This window comes from Melanerpes formicivorus, unplaced genomic scaffold, assembly GCF_026170545.1.
Source record: "Melanerpes formicivorus ecotype bairdi unplaced genomic scaffold, bMelFor1.0.p_v2 SCAF_8, whole genome shotgun sequence".
NCBI classification, from domain to species: Eukaryota; Metazoa; Chordata; class Aves; order Piciformes; family Picidae; genus Melanerpes; species Melanerpes formicivorus.
The window spans coordinates 13,965,269-13,978,748 of NW_027142360.1; positions in this window are offsets into that span (position 1 = coordinate 13,965,269).

Consider the following 13,480-nt stretch of genomic DNA (forward strand, 5'->3'; position numbering starts at 1 on the left):
ACCTGAGCCCTCCAATCACATCGTGGCCTGGGAGCCATTTCAGCTCAGCCTAGGGCTGTTAGTCCTTTCCAGAGCTCTGCTATGAGGTAGTGGTCTCCAGGTTCCTCTCCTAGGTGGCTTTTTGTCCTGTCTTGCTTTTTGCTGAGCTATAGACTCTCAATGGACATCAGTACCAGACTTCCACATTCAGCGCTGTAGGTTTGTGTGAGAGTCTGGATGGTGGAAGGTGACCTTTGGCTTCTTCTTAATCCCCATTTTGGGCAGCTGAAGAGATACCTCTCTGGAGGTAGTGTTATTGAATACAGCAAAGAAACTTCCCAAGACCAACAAGGTGTTATGAAGCAGGCGTCTCTATTTCAGCGCTGGACACATAGGAGATCACTCCACGTAAGTGTACCAAAACCGGTGAAATTCAGAGAATATCTACTTACATCTCATGCATAATCATAATTTTTCTCAGAAGGGATTAGTATATTCATATTAGTTCATGGAATTTGTTGCATGTGTAAATCTTCTGTACGCATACTCAGTATAAACTGTGCCCGTCCCCTGCTGTTTGTCTGGGGTGTCCATCCTCTTCCTCTCTATGGCCTTTAGCTGAACTGCTTTGTGCATGGTCTTTAGGCTGTTTGACGTGGTTGACAAGACCTCAGAGTCAGTCTAAACCACTTTACTCTTCTTAACTTCTTCTTTGTCAAGCCCACAGTTGCAATTTCTTATTTTTTACACAATTAATGGTTCTTAGTTTACATGATAGATATGTTCTATGAAGGTGACATATTCCTAAATGTTCCTAGATTACTATAGTATCAGTAGGAGGTTGATTCCCAATCCAGTTTCCTCCAGGATGGCAACATGGCTGTTGTTACCTGCTATTTCTTAGCATATAAATCAGTAACTATTTTTATACCCTTTATTTGAAAGAAAATTAAGGTCATATTGACTGTTGCAACCTGAAACCCATGGTGTTTTTGTACTTCCCCCCCCTGCCCCTTCATTGTAACTTGTGTTTTACTAAATTGTATTTCAATGGAAGTTGCTGCTTCTTCTGGTGACAAGAAAAATTTCATCCAGTTGTGCCTTGGATGCCAAGTAGATTTGCTCTGTACCATCTGAAATACCTTAAACAGAGGGTTTTAATTAATTTGGAGTGATGCTTATTTAATCTTTTACAGCCCTAAAACTTCAGACCTCAAACCCAAATTCTATGTTTAGTTTTAAAAAATCTTCTGTAATTCAACGTTTAACTCAATCTCAGGTTTTATTTTGTTTCTCATTTAAAGTTATTGAGTGCCTATAATGTGAGTCAAGCCATGTGGAAGTTACTGCTCTTTCATGCCAAACATTCCCTTTTACACTTAACAAAACAAAACCAACAATAACAACAAATACCACTTTTTATAATAGAAAGCAGCAACAAATGAAGGAGGGAGTGTTGGAGGTTCTTGACAGGACCAAGTAAAGCTACGTGGCCTATGTGACTTCCTTGACTAAAGTCAGAACACTTAGGATGATGGTTTTGCAGTCTTGAGGTATGTCCACACAGTGTGCTGCAAACCTGGATTTGCTCACTGCTCCCTGCAGGCTGGCCAGGAGAGAGCCAGCTCTGGTGTGGAATTGCTGTAGCCTGTTGGATGTGGTACATGCTGGAGATGCTAAGATTTGGCTTTTCACTGAACTGGTATGTGGCCTGAAGGCTGCATGCTGACATGATCCTGTTTTGGAGCAGGCTCAGAGTAACTTCAAGGGAGCAGCAGCATGGCTGCTGGTAGTGCCCTTCTCAGAACTCAGCTGGTGAACCTAAATACTCTTTTTGCATGATGTGTTGGTTTGGTGGGTGTGTAAGATAAAAGCTTTCTGTAGAGAAAAATAAATCAGCTCTACAGAGATCCAGTGAAAGAGAGCTTCCTGACAAAAGGTTGAAGTCTGCTTCATAGTTGTCCCCTGTGTTGTGGACTATCATGTCTGAACACTTCCAAGTCGTGTATCACAGCCTGTCCTGTAATCTGATCTGCAGATCATCATTTGTGTCTTAGCCTTGGCCTGCAAGGTACTTAGTGGCCCTCCAGATGAGTTGTGTGGTAGGTCCTCTGTTGGTATTGTGAGGGAAAGCAGTGTGCTAAGGACTGCTGGGGCACTCTCAAGGGTGGTGAGAGAAGAACACACTCAAAATCTGGTGTAGGGTGGACTCTATGCAGTTACTTTATAGCCAGGCCTTGGGAGAGACTGGGCTGTATTCAAAGCCTGTGCACAAGCTTCTAACATTGAAAACAGTGTGACTGCATGTGAACTGTGGTGCTTCAAGGGCATATAATTTCCCCCTTCCCTTTGTGGTTCATTACAACTTTGGAAAGAGGCAGACTTCCCAGCTGAGGGCTGTTTTCCAATTAAACTTCTGGTGTCTTCTTCAAAGTCTAGGAGTCCCAAGGCAACTCACATGAAAGGTCACTACAATTTTGTATAATGTGAATTTATCTTTATGGCCCTGCTCTCTGGAACTGTTGAAATTATGGCTGATACACGAATAAAGCATGGCAAAATCTCTCCAAATCTCTGATCTTTACATCCAGAACCCGCCATCCTTGCTCGTACATGGCAAAGAGTGGTCTCTTTCCTGCACAGAGGGGGCCCTTTGCTCCTGAGACATTTTCCAGAAGACCTGAAAATTACAGGCATTACCTTATTGCCCTCTACAACTACCTGAAGGGTGGTTGTAGCCAGGAAGGGCTTGGTCTCTTCTCCCAGGCAACCAGCACCAGAACAAGAGGACACAGTCTCAAGCTGCGCCAGGGGAAGTTTAGACTCGAGGTGAGGAGAAAATTCTTCACCGAGAGAGTCATTAGTCACTGGAATGGGCTGCCCAGGGAGGTGGTGGAGCCACCACCCTTCGAGGTGTTCAAGAGGAGATTGGACATGGCACTTGGTGCCATGGTCTAGTCATTGGTCTGTGGTGACAGGTTGAACTCGATGATCCTCGAGGTCTCTTCCAACCTTGGCTATACTGTGATACTGTGTAAATACTGATACATCTATGACCAGAGCCCAGGCATGACCCAGCTGGCATCAAGCTTGGTGGCAGCAGCACCAGGGCAAGCAGGCCTCATGTTCTGCCCCTTGCCCATTCAGGCTCCACAACCAGGGTGGGGCATGGGATAGAAGAAATGCTGATGAGGCACTGCAGACAGGTGGAAGGAGCATGTTGCAAGCTGCTGGAGTTGATATTGACACCAAAAGAGAAATTAATAGCCAAGCTACAGCCTTAACCCATTGCATGCAAAGAGGGCTTCGCTGCGTAGAAACAGGGCTAATGTTCTTTCTCTTGTTAGCCTAAAGAAATACAGAAATGCTCCCATTGCTGAAGGCTGGGTGAATTATTCCAGCACTAAGTCACTGGGAAAATGAGTTCAGTTTCATCCTAGACCTATTTATTTCCACCACACTTGGACTGAATCACTTTTGGGGACACTTAAGAATATTTGTGTTCTATGAGGTGGCACAAGTAATAGATTTATGAAGGTATAATACACTGGTTTGAGGCTTTCAGTGAGTCACATGCCTTATGACTGTCTTCTACATAAAACATTCATTAGATAAAATCTGTAATTCACTCCCTACATCTTATGAATAGTGTGAGACCACTGTCATCCAAAACACAAAATATTTGTTATAGTATGCAAAATTCCCACTTTGACCTGTCATTTCGATCCTGGTTTATTCTACATATAATTATTATCCATCTCTCCAAGTTATTGCTTGTTAATAATGTGCTTGTTTCTTTGATTAAAGAGTTTAATGCCAATGTATGTTCCAGTCACAGTTTATCTCAGACTCTTTAATCACCATAAGAGCCACCATAATGTCTGGTCAAGTAAATCTCATTTTGAGCTTCCCTCCCCCCGCCCCCACCCCAAGGGAATGCATTTTCAATTAAATTATGCTTTTAAAATGTTGGAGTGTATTAATGTGGCTTATCATTTTTCTCCCCAGAGCAACATAGCTTCCAGCAGACCACAGATAACCAGTTCAGCATCTTTTCTTCCTTCAGCTTAAAGCAGGGTTCTAAATGCTAGTTTGTTCTCAGTAATGTCACTGGACATGACGCTAAAGCACAGAAGCTGAGTATTTGTTGTTTTGATTTGTGAATCTTACAAAACAATGATTCTGTAACTTGAACGTTGCTCTCCTGTTAATTTTATCATTTCCCTGTGCCTCCCTAGTTCAGATCTGCACTGGCACTGCAGGGCTGACCCTCTGAGAAATGTCACTGTTATCTGCTCTTACACTCAAGCTTGTCTACAGGTAAAAATAGTGCTGCTTGAAATTTCCTTCTATTCAGCGGTGTGTGTACGTGACCAGTGTCCTCTATTCTTGCATAACTTTAATGGACATCGACTGGAAATCTTTTCTTTCACATTAAGCAGAGGGCTACTGCTCTGCTGGGAAAGGTACTTGGTGGCTCTTACGAGTTACTTATTGAGCACTTCCAGCAATGCTGGCCTGGTGTCCATGCTTAGCATGGGGTTTTGCTTGGGTAGTCACCAGTTTCACAAGTGGGATCAGGACAGAGAAGGGATGGTTTTAATCACATATCTAATTTAATTTGAAACTTGCTTGGGTGTTTGTAGCAGAAAGTCCAGCATGATCTGTAAAACTCATCGAAGGAGACATGTCAATATCTGGGGTCCTGGTTATGGTGTCCCCAGTTTCTCTGGTTAAATTGCTTCTAGAGCCTGAATTTGCTAGAGTACAAAAGCAACACATGGGCAGGTCAAATTGAGTGCAGATGGGGCTACTGAGATCTAGGTTTTGAAATGCTACATGGTACAAATTTTCTAGAATTTATTTATGAGATTTGCTTTAAATGTGCTTGTTCCTGGGTCAGCTGTGTGCTCCACAGTACAGCTGCTTCAGATGACTGGTGGAAGAAGACAATGAATGTTAAACTCCTACCAGCCACAGTTGGTCTATAGGCCTGCTTAGTCAAGGCATGAAGGTGAAAAGAAAGGTGAAAAAGTCACATGTTCCTTACAACAAGGTATCTGAACCAGCATTTGCTAATCCACAATTCAGGAATCAAGTTGTATGTGTACATAATACACAGAAAAGCACTAGGTAATTGAGTTTTTGATACCTTTTTTTTCCTGTTCTATATGGAAATCATCTTTGCAAAACTGCATTTGCAAGGCTTATTTCCCACTCCCCTAATTATCAGTGGATGGTATGGCAGATGTGAAAGGGTGCAGCTGTGCAGCCCTCTGCTTGGAGGCTGCTTTGTGTGGGGATGAAGTCTGTACTTTGGCAGAGGGACAAGACTATGTCTCTCTATCTGCCATTTCCAGGCAGCAAGCTTTTTTCTCCATGCAGTTTTCCACACTATGCGCCAGTGGGTCAGTTACTCAGTGAGCATTAATCTCTAAAGATGAATAAGTGGCCTCTCTCTACTATTTTCACTCATATGGGTTTTTATTTAGGTTTTTCATGAAGGAGTTGTGTAGGAAAGACCATCTGTACATTCCTGTCCTGTCTCATCAGCACTTGCTGCCTCTAGAGTCCTGTCCTCTCCGGTCCTGTCTGGTCATGTCTCTGCAAAGCTATTTCCACTACAGCTCCTCACTCCTTCCTTGCTGTGTTAAGTTTTGACTCTTAGGATAACCTAAACTTAATTTCAGCTGACCTGAATTAGGTACCTTTGATGGGAAGTTAAACTTTTTTTTCCCTTAAAAAAAAAAGTTCAGTAAATCAGGTCAATTTCCTTCTGCCTCCAGTTCAAATAATTCAGCCTTCATTTACCATCCTCACACAATAGTATACTGTAGCTCCTTGAGTTATTCTGTGTGTCTTCTCCCACCGAAGCCAGATCCATGAGGCTCATGAATTTCATGCAACACTCAGGTGTTTTGGAGCACCATTCATAAACAGCAGCTCCAGTGACAACCCAGGAGCAGTCTGCTTCTGGGAGGACATTCAGGAGTGTTGTAGCTTTGTCACAACTGGGCTGGCCACTACCTGAGTGACAGACACTCTCTGTCAGCCCCTCAAAAAGGAACCTAAAACTACTTTTAATGAAAATGATAATAACAAAATAGATACAAAATATTGAAACCAGCTCTGCTGATGGCCATTAGTCACTGTCACTGATGCTGTGGCAGAAGTCACAGACATCTCAGCAGCAGGTGAGAACCAGAATCAGGAGCTGGGTTCCAGAACTAGACTCAGGAACTAATGAACTGAGATAGAGGTGAGGAGAAAGTTCTTCACTGAGAGTGTCAGCCATTGGAATGGGCTGCCCAGGGAGGTGGTGGAGTCACCATCCCTGGAGGTGTTCAAGAGGGGACTGGACATGGCACTTGGTGCCATGGTCTAGTTGTGAGGTCTGTGGTGACAGCTTGGACTTGGTGATCTTTGAGGTCTCTTCCAACCTTGGTGATTCTGTGAGATTGAAGGCAGATTAGACAGTCCTCCTCAGGTACCACCCATTGAAGAAGAGAGAACGTGACCTGTATGATCCCTCAGATTTATACTGAATAATGGAATGGAATACCTCACTGGTCAGTTTAGGCTCACCTGGCCTGTCCACTTCTCCTGCAAATATGTTTTTTTTTTACTGTGAACCCTCAACACAGCACACGAGTTAGCAGAGACCTTGGTTTCTGGTCTCTGCATACCAATCCTTGGTGCTATCTAGAAACATCAAACATTATCACTGCTAGAGGTAGACATGAATTTCAGGAAGTGCAATGATGTAGAAGAGACTTAGCTAAAAAGTAAAATTGCCGAAGAGAGCTTGTTCTGTTCTAATTCAACTCTTCCATAAAATTTTACAATGCATCCTACTTTAGACTGGACTTTGCAGTTGCAGTGGCCATGGTTTACATCTGTACAGCTACAGGAGAAGCATCACTTTCCTGGTGTGCCTGTTCACCTCTCTGGGAGGCAACCTAGCCCACACACTGAAGAGCCGTCCCCCTTCTTGTTACCCATTGTGCTGGGGTGGCAAGCCCAGATGCCATTGGCACCTCTCTGCAATGGTTACTGCTCCTTCCAAATGGCTGATGGAACAGAAAAATAAAATCAACAACCTTTCAGCAAATACATATCACAAATAATGGAAGGATTAAAACCCCTTGGCTCTATTTAGCCAGTGCTTGCTTGCAGCTCAGCCTGTTTGTCAGGGTCAGTATGTCTACCAGACCATCTTGCAAACTGGAAATATATTCTGGTCAATTAACCAAATGCAAGAAAATTTAGCAGGTAATGAAATGGCAAATTCTAGAATCATCTAAGTCTGTGGGCTTGGTTTAGATGACGTTTCCCAGTTGATTAATTAGGGATTTTTTTTAACTGTGTATTTTGGTTTTGTTGTTTGGGTTGGGGGTTTTGTTGTTGTTTTTATTTGATTTCTTTTTCCTGCTATGTTTTGTTGTTGTTGTTGTGTTGGAGTTTCATTGCATTACATCTTAAATATTGCTTTTTATCGATTTTAAGGAGATCAATTCTTCAAATAAGAAATGTACCAACACCATCATGTTCACTGTTAGAATTGCACAGAGGCATCTCTTATTGTATGGATAGTGGAGTCCACGCTCACCAGCCGCAGAAATCTGGCTAAAATCTGTTTGAATCTTTTCTTTTTCTTTCACTAGATGAGAATGTTGCAGGCAGTAGCAGCAAGCCTGGTATTACACCAGAAAAGGAAGTACTTGGCAGCTATGTAATAGCAAAGGGAGTTTGTGTATGAGGAGGGATACCCAATAAAGAAAAATATGAGAGCCATTACTAGAGTTTTGTTACAACCAGTCATAATGTCTTTCTTGCTTTTATAGCATGTTGTGCTATAAGTATGGCACATGCAGGACATTAGATGTGTTTTCTCTTCTTCCAAGTCTTCATTAACCGCCATCAATTTTTTAATGCAGATCTGTAGGAGAGGTTTCTACTTTCCCATAGTTATGTAGATAGAATTAAATTATTAATTTACATGTGTTCATTGATCTGTCAGGAATGGACATGGTTATATTTCACACGGCTGCTCTGGTTGATTATGGTCAAGCTGTCTGCTGATTGTCCAGGGTTCCTTTGGCATTGCTTCACAGCTGTGTCCCTAGTGCATTGGACTCACATTTCATATTCAGCTATGAATTATTCCTTGGTATTTTGCAGAATCTCAGACTGGATTTAAAAGTTTCTATGGCAGCTAATAGTTGAGCTCTTTTGAAGTGCTGATAATGGCATTTATTGCCCTCAGTTTTTCATCTAGGGGAAACTAAGATGGAACGTGTATTCCTTACATTGCTAAAAGATCTGATAAAAGCTCCCTTGTTTGTCCAGCTTGGGAAAGATTTGCTGATCATTTTATTCCCTTTGCTGAAGCTTCACAGCTTTCACTTCACCTGCAGAAGTTTTAGTAGCATTGCAGACCAAAACAAGCCAATTGCTGTTCTGCACAAATAAATTCCAAGGCAATCAGTTACTTTTGTCAACATCACTAAATCTTGTCTGACTTTACCTTCCAGCTTTTTGTATATACTACAAGATACATTATTGCTAAACCTATTGTCAGGGGTTCCCAAGTCCAGCTGCCCAATCGCTCCATGCTCACTGGTTCATCTAGCTGTGGGGCTGAGCATGCTTCCAAAGTATGTGCACAAACACACCTAAGCAGTGCTCTCATATACACATGGCAAGTCCCACATATAAACAGAGATAGAAACACTCGCTGGTCATGCAAACACAAACAATACCAAAAAGCAGGATCTTGTTCTGCTAGTGGGAATTACATATAAATATTCAATGGGGAGCCATCCAGGTGGTGGCCTTATGACACTCCTTTTGCCCTGTAAACGGACATTGGGTCATATAATCTCCAGTTGCTTCATGCATGAAAATATATTTATTACCATACATGCAAATGTGTCTCTCTGTTGACCCAGTGATCTCTCTAGCATTTGGTCCAGATCTCCTGGTCCTCATGGTAGCTGGCACCTCTGTATTTGAGAAAGGGAGATGGGGTGCATCCGTGTGCCTAACCTTCCTTACTGGCTGACCCGCTGGATACTCAGCACTGCTGACGCATTGACATGTACACCTTTGCCTGCTGCAGCTGCTGGTGCAGCTCTGGTGGAGGATGGAGTCATACAATTCTAGACGAGTACTGGCCAGCCCTGCTTGCATGTGACTTGCCATCTTTTCCCCTCTTATCCCTCTTTTATACCAATCATGTTTTTCTCCAAACTGTCTTGTTCCCTCCCTTTTCCACCTTCAATTACATCCCATTATAAATCCTATGCAATCACCAAATTAGCTCTTCCCCTCTGTCCCATAACGAGTTTTATACTCATGTAAGCGGTACCCTGCTCCCCACTGGTGCTAGGTGTCTCTGGCTTTCTCTCTTTGTTACCGGGTTACTGAGATTTCCTCTGTGCTCCTTTGTCTTCATGGAAATGAGCCTTTTATCGTACAGCCTAACACCTAGCACAGTTCAAAGGCTCATTGATAGTTGTGACTGGTTGTAATGCACCGCTGGAGACACTGAACTGTGCATTAACTTCACAGTGATTAGTGCGGTACTGATGACAACAGTCGTAACTACTTCTTTTTCTTTCTTCTTCCCCCCCCCCCCCCCGGTTGTAAATCAGTTGATGATTTGAGCAGCTCAGTTTCCTTGTCTGGGTGTTTGGTTAGCTCAAAGTGGAGGGATTTGCCTGTGGTACTCTAAACTTCATAATGTAGTCTCAGTCTTGGTTTGCTCTTGTGATTGTGGATAGTGAAAGAGTTGCTGAAAAAATAATGTTGAATAGTGAATCTTCCTTTTCTACTGTTTGGGTTTGTGGTTGAAGAACTGCACCTTACACTTCCTCATATAATTAGCAAACATAACAGAAGAAAACAGTAGTAATTAGGTAAGTGAAGAAGCAGTTGTTCAGTAAGGGTGGCGAATGAAGCCAGACTAGATACTGTGCTTGATTTCACACCCTACACCCCACACCTCTCAACTGCATGGGGAAGCAGTCTGCAGGAAAAGTTTCCCATTATTTGAGGATGGGTCAGCCATCTGGTAGAGCTACAACCCTACAACCCCTTTATTGGCAAAACCAGAAGTCCAGCTGTCATCTTCACTGCAATATTTCATACCGCCCCTTCTGCATGTGGCATCTTTCATTTGCTAAACATTTCCTGAGTCCTGATTTTCTTTAGGTACTTCCAGGAAAAGATTTGTTCTGTCTTGTAATACAATATCATTAGCACACTTCTTAGAAATAGCTCTCTTGTCCTTTGTCAGGGTCATTGCTGTCCTATTCTTTCAAAAGAGTGGCATCAAAAGGGTTGTTTTGTTTGGGTTTTTTTTGCATACACTGCAGAGTTTCTGATGGTATTGATCTGTAACATTTTGTTCTTATTCAGATTTTGGCAGCAACCAGTACTCAACTGAGATTACAGATCTGAGCTTGCATATGGAGAATGTTCCTTCAATTTATGTCCTCAGGTGACACTAGACTGGCATAGGAATTTTCTGCAGAGATTTAAATCATGCTTCTTCCATTATTGTTTGGAAAGGCATTGACCTGGTTGTTTCTCCCACCATAGTTTCACAGCTATTGCTTATATTTCAAGTTTGCAATGACTTTGTACAATGTTCTGAAATAATTGGTTGTCCTCAGATCAGAGAAGTGCTAGGAGCTATGCAAGCCAAGCTCATATTGTGGCATTTGTTTTTTATTTCAGTGACCATCTGAGGAAAGCAGCTCTACTGAATCATACCAGTAAATCTCTTTGCCTTAATTGTTTCACTTTAGACAATGCTGCCTTTGACTAAATGTGAAAATATCCTTGATGCTGGGTGAAGAAGGCAAATTTTTCTGGTGTTTCCTTTTCTATTTTCTGCCTTTCAAAACTTTTAGCAGTAGGCATTGTCACTGAAAATCAGGAATCAAACTCTTTAGCACTAATGCACTATTAAAGAGCAGGCATTATTTATTCTGGCACTAGGATGCATAGTTTAACTCTGCCCATGGGCACAGCAAGAAAACTTCAAGCTTCTGATTATTTAGATCAAAATGTTACATATTCATTGGATCTCCTGTTCTACACAAATAATTTCCAGGAATCACCTTGCATAAATATTCTCCTCCTTGCTCATGTTCTTTTCATCTTCCAAGGTGGTTGTTGTGGTCTCAGGTGGTCATGGCCCCCAATATTACAGATATCTGCAGGTCAACCTGTTCCTCTTCTTCCTTATACAGAACTCTTTTGGCTATTTCACAGATTGGTTGTATAACACTGTTGTTTTACTTCATGATTAACTACCTACCCTTAGTTACATGTCCCCAACCACAGTTTAGACTAGACAAGGTTGATTTAACATAAACACTAAATGATGGATATCTTGTCTCTCTTTTTGGCATCAACATGAGAAGCATGATTGAGGCTTTTCCCTTCTTGGGGGAAAAAATAACATTTAAAATGACAACACAAACTTACTGGAGAAAATATTTCTGCAGGATCAATGTCTTTTCATAATCAATTATTTTAATAATTATCCTTATCTTGTGGTCTTAACAGACTGAAGAAGGCTGCTCTTTGTATTATATTGATTGATAATTTCAGATATATAGGCTGTGGTTTGAGAAGCCTTGGAAAATGCTTTCTTAACAAGGTAAGATTTCACTTTGCCTTCTTAGTAGGCTCAGTACACCTGAAAATCTCCCTTCTCACTTAACCTGTTCCACACATTGCTCAGTTTCTGATAATCCATGACAAATGACACAGAATATATAGGGAATGAATCATAAAAAGAGCTGCAGAAGCACTTGAAATGCTACAAAAAAGGCATTTGATGGTGTAGGATGTGTTGCCACACTGCATGCTACAGACACTTCTAACATTTCTGGGTTTAAAAGAGGAGTATCCACAGTCTGTAGCAATCCTGCAGTAGAAATACAGACTTCTCATGTAATAAAGCAGAAACACTTGTTATATTGATTATGTCAATCATGGACTTCACTCCAAGCTAGTGGAAAAAAAATAGTTCCTGAAATTACTTCTATAGGAACAGTGCAGTCTTTTCATGAAGTTATTTTTGCCTTTGTTTTTGTGTTTATGGGAAAATAATGAATAGTGCAATATACCTTCAAGCTGGAGAACACAAAGTCACTAAGACAGCTCTCCTCCCTCACACGGTTACACTGACACTCATCCTGTAATTCTGGTGTAGTGCAGATGTTTCTGGGAGTGTCCAGAAATAACTGATACTGAGAAGGTGGAGCTGCTAGTGGAGATGATGCCTGGTCTGTTTCTGCCTTTCATGCACTCTTTGCTCTCCTACATTATATCCTCTGTCAAATTCAGGCACTAAAGATGGGCTTATATGCTTGGCCTCATTAGGTAAATACATTGTTTTATTGTTAGTATGTGGTACTCTGCTAGCAAGAGCCTCTTTAGGTTGGTCACATTGACTCTGAGGTTATAAATACATTATCTCTGCATTCATTCTTCTAAGCAAATCATAGTTAGTGCCTTGCCTTTCATATGTGACTCTGAAGACTAGTGCAGTTCTTGCTCTTTAGCCCCTAAATGGCCACTTTTAACGGTTTTTTTTTTTGCACTGCATTAGTAGCTAACATCTGTCTGTACCGTGGAGTAGCTGAACTGCTGCTCTTGTTTTCCACTGTGAATCATGCTCAAAGCATCTGCCTTTGGAGATAGTCAGTAGAGGGCCTCCTGTTATACAAAGAGATACATGTCATGGCAGAGTCAAGAATCTAATGTCTTAACTTCTGCTCTTCTTTTTTTTTTTTTTTTTTTTTCATTTAAATAAAGGCTATTGAGGGAAGTTGCCACCTTCCTCCCCCCCAAAAAAACCAACCAAGAACAAAACCCGAGCAAACAACAAAAAACCTAAACAAAACCCCCAAAACAACCACAAAAACAACCCCCCAAAAAAAGACCAACCACCACCACCAAAAACCCTACCTTCCCCCGAAATACTCACTGAAAACCCAAACTAAAACAACCCTCAAAAACCAACTAACCAACAAAAAAACCCCAACCAAACCACCAAACCAAGAACAACAACAACACAACCCAGAAAAACTGCAAGAAATACTTCCATAAGGCTGCTCTGTGAGCATGCAGAGGGTAGCCATGACTGCTGGCAACTTGACCCCAACCTTTCCTGAGGGTCTTAATTGTTGTTTGTAGTAGCTCATGTGAGAAAACTATTTTCATCTAGACTTGCAGGAGAATTTTGGTATCTGTGGTCTCAAGCTGGTGAAGATATGCTAGTAAAATTGGGGAGAGAGGTGAATCTCCTCAGCAAGTACCCCTCTACATACAGCAACAGAAGCATACTAAAATTAGCTCATAGTCATATCTGAAGATCTTGAAAAGTAGGTCACAATGCTCATGTACAAAAATTATGGATGCTGCTCATAAAGACCATGGGGAAAGATTTGCAGGTTCTAAGGTGTGGGACACAAGGGTG